General features: G+C 39.4%; 2 long non-coding RNA genes across 4 annotated transcripts; both read right to left on the bottom strand.

The window, feature by feature from the left end:
- Window positions 1–795: 795 nt before the first annotated feature.
- LOC137650613 (uncharacterized) lies at window positions 796–2,827 on the bottom strand. Of its 2 annotated transcripts, XR_011046007.1 has the most exons (4): window positions 1,430–2,827; window positions 1,200–1,277; window positions 1,023–1,089; window positions 796–911 (listed from the first exon to the last, which is right to left on the bottom strand). It is a non-coding gene; the product is annotated as an uncharacterized lncRNA (long non-coding RNA). The 2 variants fall into 2 exon arrangements; XR_011046006.1 differs by having other exon boundaries at window positions 796–1,089; window positions 1,430–2,821.
- A 5,284-nt stretch (window positions 2,828–8,111) lies between these two features.
- On the bottom strand, window positions 8,112–9,235 carry LOC137650612 (uncharacterized). Of its 2 annotated transcripts, XR_011046005.1 has the most exons (4): window positions 8,746–9,235; window positions 8,516–8,593; window positions 8,339–8,405; window positions 8,112–8,227 (listed from the first exon to the last, which is right to left on the bottom strand). It is a non-coding gene; the product is annotated as an uncharacterized lncRNA (long non-coding RNA). The 2 variants fall into 2 exon arrangements; XR_011046004.1 differs by having other exon boundaries at window positions 8,112–8,405.
- Window positions 9,236–10,142: the final 907 nt, after the last annotated feature.

Here is a 10,142-nt window from a genome sequence, read left to right as displayed (position 1 = left end):
CTGGGACCTGAACCGGCACGTCTGATGATACGGGAACCTCTTCCTCCACGGCAATAGGATCTCGATCCTCCTCCTCGCCCTCTGCGAGGAGATCCTGCTCCGCACGATCGGACAAGTCGGACATCTTGTCGTCCAACTGGATGTCCTGCATGGCGTCAGCGACATCCTCCTCCACTGGAATCTGGATCAGAGGGATCTCCGGCCGAGGCTGGGGAACAACAGCATCAGGGGAAGCCTTGGGAAAAAGGTATGCCCTCATCTTCTCGTTAGGAAGATAAGGTCCAGTGGTGTTTTTCTGAAAACCCCTTACCCATAAGCGAAGCCTCTCCCTCGCTGCATCTCTTGACTCCGCCGACCTAGGGGATTCAAAAGCCTCTGATAGCAGGTTAGTACATACAGCACATACCTGCGGATCCCAGTAATGATGGTCATCATTGGAGGCTGCACAAGCCGCGTGCCTCCTACACGAGGTATGTCCGCAAAAGTTCTTACTGCGGACATTGCAGAAGACACTATCACACTTCGGATGCTCCTCCTGTAAAAGAAGAAAAATTTCCATGAATATCAAGTGAATTTCAATTCACATGTAACAAATGAGTATTCAACAAAAATAAGGGAAAGACACCTACTTGTGAAACCCACACAAACACCTGTAGAAGCCCACCAGCCAAGTCACATAGTTAGTCTTTACTAGAATAACCAGAGAACGTATTTCCTATACAGAAAACGAAATCGATAACACAACATATATATTTTAAGGTGGTGAAACATGGAGGTAAAAATAAAATACAAAAACTCAATTCAGTATTTTAATAAAAAAGTATATAGTACGAACAATCCTATTGAATTAACAATATCCTCTTTAGTTTCAATGACCTTTCTGTTATCGGCTATCGACTCTGCATCATAACCTGCAAGTTCAGACAATTACATTATAAACAAAAATTACCACTGAAGGCACAAACGTTAATATGAAACTATATCGCTTAATATACGGGCAATACATAAAAATTCTTAATTACCAATCGAGGATAAATTGGTCAGGTTACAATTACCGGTCGTTACTGTACCCAGGTAAGCCTACCACACCTACAATGAACAAAAAGGAAAGGGAACTAATTACACGTAGACCAACAAAGTCAAATATTCTCAAATAAATAATATCGACATAATATATCTGTAACTAATTAGTAACCTACCAGCGGAAAACAACACCATCCGTATAATGGGCTAAGACTGATCGATACAGTCCAACTGTAACACTAGCACTCGCAGAACTGTACGAGAAAAAATAAAGTAACAAAACTATTACGGATGCATAATACATGAAAAGTTTTACGTAACTTGTCCTTACAGAGTTATTTTATTGTTATTTTAGGTCACGTCAGGACTTCTGAAAACCTCAACTAAAAGACACTAATGGCCTTACCTTAGCTAAAGGGCGAAGCATGTATGGCTTAAGTGAAGGATTTTATATCACGTTGGGCGCTCCGTGCCAGATGCAAAGTCCAGAGATGGGGAGAGAGAGAGTGAGCCTGTATTTAGCAAAGAGCCATTTTCAAAATGAAAGCACAAACGTCGACAGGATCCATTTGTAGTAAATGTCTTCCACTCAACAAGTCTGTTTAGCGCTCTTCATAGCAGCTCAGTACCCACGGTGTCCAAAAGTGAAAAGCGAGAGTGAACCCCTTAAGCTACACTCTCCGTTGAAGTAGCAGAATTCACTGACGACCATTTCTTCGCCGTGTCACACGTTAGCTCGGAAACCAAAACAAAGATTAGTTCCCGAGAATTATTGCTTGTCTTGGTCCTTAAGACCACCCAACAACAGATAAGGCCATTATGCAAATTAATTTAAAATTACATTCCAAAAAGCCTGTAAAGACATTTTACAAAAAACAGTCATGCACACAGAACATAACAGAAAATTACCCCACTCAAGTCCACACAAAACTGCGTGAGAAATTAGAAAGAAAAAAATTTATACAGAAAAATAAATCATATTTATTTTTGTACACTGGAGGGCACAGGATGCAAATTTCTCAGCACTAGAAATTTGCATCATACCTTATAACTAAAACATAAGTAGAGTCAAATTTCTGCTCCTAATGGCAGCTTTCCTGAGAGTCCTTTGGGGTGAACTCTCATTAATAGACAACTTACGGGAGCTCTGTTTGTCGTCATTATCTGAATTGTAGGATGCATCTGGAACTACCTTAAGATAAGGGATTAAAGTAGTGACATGTCTTTTAATCAACTCACGAGTCTTCCCTTTAAGTATAATAGCCCCGGTAGTTTCCCCCAAATCATTCTCCTCTATATCCTTCACAATTCCCAATGGAAAATTAATGGTTTTAGTGTTTGGTTCTTTGATGAGGACTATATCACCAATGCCAAACTTCTGGTGACAAACTGGTCTATATCTGTCCTTGCGGTCCACAGCCTGAGCTACCAGGGTACTTAAAAACTCATTCTGGTAAGCTTCTAGAAGATTATACCTAACCTTACGAAGTTTTTCATACTCATCCTTTATTATTTCTGTAGGGCTGCTACTCATCTTCCACTCAGGATCATCAGGTACCTCTTGTAAATCTGGAATTAAATTCAACGACACCAGCTCATACCCCTTGACTAACATTTCTGGAGTTATGGGCTCTGGGCAAGAATCTGCCTCAGTCTCCCTTAAAGATTCCTTAAAGGCTATTGGCCTCTTATTAGCTAAATGAACAACATTACACACTAAATATTCAAAATCAGGCAAAGAAAGTACCCAAGTTTTAATAGCTGAAACAATAAGTTTCTTCACTAATTTTACGCAAGACTCTACAAGTGATCCTAGCTCACTATGGCCTTTAAAGAATTGCTGAAACTTTACATGCTTCATGCCATTAGACTCCAAATACAATTTAGTGTCAGGATCATTGATGAAGCTTGTGATTGTGTTACCTCCTGCCACCAACTGCGAGCCTGGATCACTAACACAAAGCTGCGGGAATCCATATTCAAAAACATGTAATGAAAAGGCTCTCAAATACTCATTCACACTTAAATCTCGACAGATCTTCAAATTAATAGCCCTTGACCAAGTGCAGGTGAAACACAAAATCCATACCTTCATCTTTTCAGCTCCCTGTTTAACATTAAATGGTCCAATGAAATCAACAAAAATATTAGAAAATGGAACAGCAGGGGGACTAGAACGAAATTCTCGATAAGTGTTCTGGTTCAATCTCACACTTCTTGTGTTAAACCTGTGGCATGAAACACATTGTTTAATGGCGTTCTTAATGACAGAAAAATGTTTAGGAATGAAAAAGCACTTACGAAGCTCAGATAGGACAGAATAGCAACCACCATGTAATAATTTGGCATGTGTATCCATTATAATTAGTTTAGTCAAATAACTCTTGGGATAAAGCAATATAGGAAACTGTTTTTTATGTCCATACCATTTCTTGAACTTTGATTTTACTCTTAAAATGCCATCTGAATCTATGAACAGATTAAGTTGGCTCACAAGTGGAGGTATATCCTTCAAAGGTTTACTTGAGAGTCTGAAGTAAGAAAATATTTCCATAAAGTGTTTCTGTTGATCTTCTAGAATTAATTTCCTTAAAGCTAAAGCAGAATAGTTTACATTATTCAAATTCTCTACTTCAACTCCCGCTTTCCTCTTCCAGTGGTCAATACAAAGCATTACCCTCCTGTAAATCAATTTAAGCTTTTCTAAAGTAGAATATTTCTCATGTTCAAGAAGAGGTTCACCTGGAAACGCACTCTGCTCAGCAACAGAAATACTAAGGGTATTAGTGTTTGAGCTAGGAACTGTGAAATAAAGAAACTCATTGCCAGGCACCACCTCAGGACCTGAAATAAAGAATGATTTAGAGACAAGTCTAGGAGAAAGGCATCGGGTGACACAGTCTGCTGGATTGTCTTTTCCAGCTATAAAGATAAAACTGACCGGTTTAATTTCACATAATTTCCTGATATTGCTTATCCTATTCTGTACAAATACTGAATGCTTCTGCATTTTGGAGTATGTACATTCTGATGCTTGCAGCCACTGCAAAGCACAACTGGAATCACAGTACAAATCTAAGCCATCAATGTCAATGGACTTCACACACGAAGGATCAGCCAGATCTCTATAAATCTCCATCAGGGTTTCTACCCCTAATGATATAGCATTCAACTCCAGTGCTGGAACGGACTTACCTTTCAACAACTTATTGATCAAGCGGTTCTTTGCCTGCAAAAAGCTAATCTCACCCGAGTCAATATCTTCAATGTATACCACAGTACCATAAAAATCACGACTTGCATCTGTGAATGCTTTCAGTCTAAATTTTCCATTTCTTTGCCCAATGAACCTCTGGACTTTCACCGGCTGGGAACCATTCACCTGCCTGCAAATGTTCCTCCATTCCCTTTGGAGACTGGGGGATAGTACTTGATCCCAAGCCAGCTCCTTTGAGCACTGAAGTCTATGCATATAAAGTCTACTTCTATTAAAGACAGGAATATAAAAACCAAAAACATCAAAGTTACTGGCAATAGTCTGCAAAACCTTACGTTTTGTATCAGCATCTGGGTTTAGCGAGAATTCCTTAGTATAAATTACATCATCAGCTCTTTTCCATACAATACCAAAAAGGCTATTCTCAACCGGAGTATTGATTTCAAACTTTGCATCAATTTCAGCCTGAAGGGTAACATCATTTGTTACTAACTGTTGTATCTCAAACTTATATGGGTTGAAAATATACGGCAACTGTGAACAAGCCCACTTCAAATACTGAGAATCAGCAGAACCAACAGCTCCATTGTCCATATAAAATAGAGAGTACAACAATAACTTAAGGTTCCTCAGCTGTGGGTCTGGTTCATATTGGTGCACTAGTATATAATACAGAGCTAGCATGAGTAAAAATGGACTACAACGAAGACCAAAACTAAGTCTAACATTCTTGTAGGCTACAAGAGAGTAATCGTTCTTCTGTACATTTTTGAACCAAAAAAACAGCAACCTAGCTTGATCATTATTGTTCAAGGACAACATGTTAAAAGCTTTCTTAAGATCATACGTTAATAACAACTTATCAAACCTCAAGTGTAAGAAGGCTGAAGACAGCTTCTGGTTAAGGTTAGTTCCTGGATCTATACACTGATTATGAGAGAAACCACACTTAACTTTGACAGTTTCTTTGAGATTAGACAAAAACACAATACGGCACTTTGTGGTTTCTTTCTCAGGCCTAAAAACAGCCATGTGTGGGAGAAATGAATAATTTGGATGCTCTGCCTTAAATAAATCTAAGTCTGAAATCTTCTCAATTACTCCATCTTTTAACTTATCCCTAATTACCTGATCAACTAACTGCAAATGCCCATCCTTTTTCCGTAATTTCTTAAGATTTGCCTTTAGTATCAACCTTGAGAGATTTTCGTTAGTTGATAACCTATGTGCAATTTTGCTATTCCACAAGAGGAGAACTATAAGTCTTCCATCCTTTTCCCTTGAAAAATTACTCAACGCAAAATTCACCCACTTCTGATTAGTCTCTGACATAATACTTTCAGCACTATTGCCGTCCAGATTCAAAAAGCGGCGGCATTCGTGTTCAAGCACTTCATCAGTAGCCTTGAGCAATTTAGATTCTACAATCTGACCTTTATCATCTAACACTGCTATGTTACTGCCTACCTCAAGTTCCTTGTAATGTAGGTCACACACTTCATCATCCAAAAGAGGGTCAATTTGTATTTTACATAAGAAAGAACAGGTAGTAATTTGGGAGCAAGAGGAAAAATCAGTCCTGCTTGAACGTAGTGGATTAATTACTTCTAACCTCTCATTACAAATATTAGGCAGACCCAAAAATTTAATATTTTTGCTCAAATTTTCAAGGTTTCCCATTAGCAAAATACCATGCTGTGATTCAGTGTATACTGAAGGGGGGTTACAACCAAAGGCTACATCTTTACCCATTAAAGCGTAATGTGCATCAGATCCCAATAAAACCTGAACATTATCAATACTGTCACTGTCTTTACAAAGTTTCTTATCTGCCAATATGAATCCCTTATTCTCGAACGATTCCACTATCTTGCCTAACCCTGGAAGATTTAACTTTATATTAATGCTAGGAACCACAAGTGCAGGAACATTTGAAATACAATTGCCGAACTTCATAGGAAGTTGAATAAGTCTGCTTATATATTCTTTAGAACCATTAAACCCATTAACAGTTAATTTTACACTAGGTTCAAGAACAGGCAAACTACACTTATTAAGCAAGCTCTCTGTAACAAAGGAACTCTGAGAACAGCTATCCTTAAGACCTCTAAAAATACCATCCACTCCAGGGACAGTAAATGAAAAGGAAGGGAGTACTGTCTTATTGACAATACTGGGAAGAACTGCTATACTACTATTCACTTCATTAATGGAAGCTTCCCTCTTAACATCAGCTTTACCCGAATGTATTGGAGTACCTTCTTTATGCTTTCCTTCAGGGGGCGAAAGCTTAACTTCAGAAGACTGAGCACAGACAGTGAAAATGAAGCCCCGAACATTTCACGCACTTTTGACGAAATTCAAATCTACATTGCCTACTCATATGGTTAAGATTCCCACATCGAAAACATCCTTTCAGTATTTTCAAACGCTGAAGCTTTGCTTCTGGAGTGTCATAAAGTTTGCATTTAAATATAGAATGATTATTTTCACCTTCTACACAAAGTGTACAATAAAACCTCCTAACCTCAGGCAATGTCTTAATAGCTAAACTAGTAGTTTTCTGTCTAACACTAGATTGAAGAGTACGTAAAGAAACTTCACTTTTCAAGCAATTCTCATACCTCTCACAGGCAATAAAAAAATTGTCCATTATCTCCTGAACAGAAGGATAAGTCTTGGTAGTAATCTGAACCAATTCCCTTTTAAACTTGTCATTAAGTCCATTCCACATGAAATATTGAATAAAATCATCAGGAGTCATTTTAAGAGTCTTCACATACTCAACAACTGTTCTTAAAATGGAAATAAACTTAAAAGGGTCATCAGATTCCCCCAATCTTAAACTCGTCAATGTTTTTATAGTAGAAGTTTTACGAACTACTTCCGAGGCAAAGGCTAACTTAAGCAAGTCTTTGGCGTCCTTGTAAGTCTGTTAGTCAGCTTCCAACGAATTCAACAAAACTTTAGCCCTTCCCTCTACCTGCTGTCTCAAAAGAAGTAACAAATCTCTGTCTGGGTAACTAAATGATTGGGTAGTGCTTTCAAACTCTGATATAAACCTAATGAAATCCTCCCCATCCGTACTACTGAACTTTGGTAATGGAGCTGTGGGCTGTTTAAGAAGACTTTTAGCAACCTCAACAGTTCCAGGTGCAGATGCCACCTCTAGGTGAGGAATACAATATTCTATCCTATCAAAATATTCAATACAGGTTGCAATCTCTGACTCCCTAGCATCCTCACTGAACTCCACATCCGAAATTCTAAGGGAAAATATTTCATCATTCAGATCAATAAGTAGTCTTTTATGACTTAGCAGTACACTTCTTTCAGAAATTTTTTGCCCAGCACTGAGAGTCGAAATGGACTCTATACGATTATAAATATCCGTAACCTTCTTCCTGATTACCTTGCGTTTTGAGATTAATGTTTTAAGATCAGACATCGTGATGGAATAAATACAAAAAATATTAAATTCTTAGTCTTTTAAATGCGATAGCAACTTAACACTTACCACCACCCTCCAAATAAAAGAGCTTAATAGACAATAACAACTTCCAAATGGACAAAAAAGTTAAATAAGCAAATATATAAGATAGTTCACATAGACACCGCGGATAATGCATCAACGAGGGAAAAATCTCAATTCTAAAATAAACCGTACCGAAAAAATTGTAAATAAAGCGAACACGTCTCTCCCCCTCCCCCCATTCCGACTTTACCGAGCACTAAGTGAGCTAACGACCAACCTCCACATACACCACCTGACGTGCCCCACGTTGGGCGCCATATACAGAAAACGAAATCGATAACACAACATATATATTTTAAGGTGGTGAAACATGGAGGTAAAAATAAAATACAAAAACTCAATTCAGTATTTTAATAAAAAAGTATATAGTACGAACAATCCTATTGAATTAACAATATCCTCTTTAGTTTCAATGACCTTTCTGTTATCGGCTATCGACTCTGCATCATAACCTGCAAGTTCAGACAATTACATTATAAACAAAAATTACCACTGAAGGCACAAACGTTAATATGAAACTATATCGCTTAATATACGGGCAATACATAAAAATTCTTAATTACCAATCGAGGATAAATTGGTCAGGTTACAATTACCGGTCGTTACTGTACCCAGGTAAGCCTACCACACCTACAATGAACAAAAAGGAAAGGGAACTAATTACACGTAGACCAACAATGTCAAATATTCTCAAATAAATAATATCGACATAATATATCTGTAACTAATTAGTAACCTACCAGCGGAAAACAACACCATCCGTATAATGGGCTAAGACTGATCGATACAGTCCAACTGTAACACTAGCACTCGCAGAACTGTACGAGAAAAAATAAAGTAACAAAACTATTACGGATGCATAATACATGAAAAGTTTTACGTAACTTGTCCTTACAGAGTTATTTTATTGTTATTTTAGGTCACGTCAGGACTTCTGAAAACCTCAACTAAAAGACACTAATGGCCTTACCTTAGCTAAAGGGCGAAGCATGTATGGCTTAAGTGAAGGATTTTATATCACGTTGGGCGCTCCGTGCCAGATGCAAAGTCCAGAGATGGGGAGAGAGAGAGTGAGCCTGTATTTAGCAAAGAGCCATTTTCAAAATGAAAGCACAAACGTCGACAGGATCCATTTGTAGTAAATGTCTTCCACTCAACAAGTCTGTTTAGCGCTCTTCATAGCAGCTCAGTACCCACGGTGTCCAAAAGTGAAAAGCGAGAGTGAACCCCTTAAGCTACACTCTCCGTTGAAGTAGCAGAATTCACTGACGACCATTTCTTCGCCGTGTCACACGTTAGCTCGGAAACCAAAACAAAGATTAGTTCCCGAGAATTATTGCTTGTCTTGGTCCTTAAGACCACCCAACAACAGATAAGGCCATTATGCAAATTAATTTAAAATTACATTCCAAAAAGCCTGTAAAGACATTTTACAAAAAACAGTCATGCACACAGAACATAACAGAAAATTACCCCACTCAAGTCCACACAAAACTGCGTGAGAAATTAGAAAGAAAAAAATTTATACAGAAAAATAAATCATATTTATTTTTGTACATTTCCAAAGGAAATTAGGTGTAGCTCACACCTAAGGTAAAATATTACCATTCCGGCCAGGGAAAAAAGAATTATCTTTTATCCTTGTAAGGCGACACCAGGTGATTGTACCAGTAACACAAGTAAGATAGAAAAGACAGTGTTGTAACCTACTACATCATGAACTCCCTTGGTTGAATATACCACCAAGAGGGGACTGATACAGTACCTGAGGGTGGTGTGCCAGCCGGCAATTGCCGATCAGCACCCCCCCCCCTGTTTTTCGAAAGGTAGATCTCAAGTACACAACATCAGATCACCTTTATTGGGGAGAACTCCAGATCCCATGCCTGAACCGGCCGGCAGTGGTTGCCGGACCGTAGCCACCCGGTTTGCACTGCGTTGCCGGCCATCATTCTTAGTGGCCGGCTGACTGGGCAGTGTCGCAGGCCGGCCGGCAGCAGTAAACAAACCCTGCCGGCTGGCCCCCACACTAGGCAGCGCTCGGCTGCCGGCCCCACTTGTAGTGGCCGGCAGATGAGCAAGAGACCGGCCGGCAAAGGTATACACCCAACGCCGACCGACAGCAAGAGAACTGGAGAACACCCCTCCCCACCGACGGCCGGCCTGTAGGCCGGCAGGCGGCAAGGACAACACATACTAAGACAATAGAATGAGTGCCGGGTTAAGAGACTATGAGTCTCTGTGCCCGGCACCCGAAAGAGTGCCGAAAGGAAGGGGAGACACTAAGTCAAGCTTCCTAACCGCTGCCTACTGAATCTTCAGACGGCAGCGATGGAGGGACCAAGAAAGGACCGGGCAGCACTCGAA

This window comes from Palaemon carinicauda, chromosome 12, assembly GCF_036898095.1.
Source record: "Palaemon carinicauda isolate YSFRI2023 chromosome 12, ASM3689809v2, whole genome shotgun sequence".
In the NCBI taxonomy this organism is placed as follows: Eukaryota; Metazoa; Arthropoda; class Malacostraca; order Decapoda; family Palaemonidae; genus Palaemon; species Palaemon carinicauda.
This window is presented reverse-complemented; position numbering and strand designations above follow the sequence as displayed.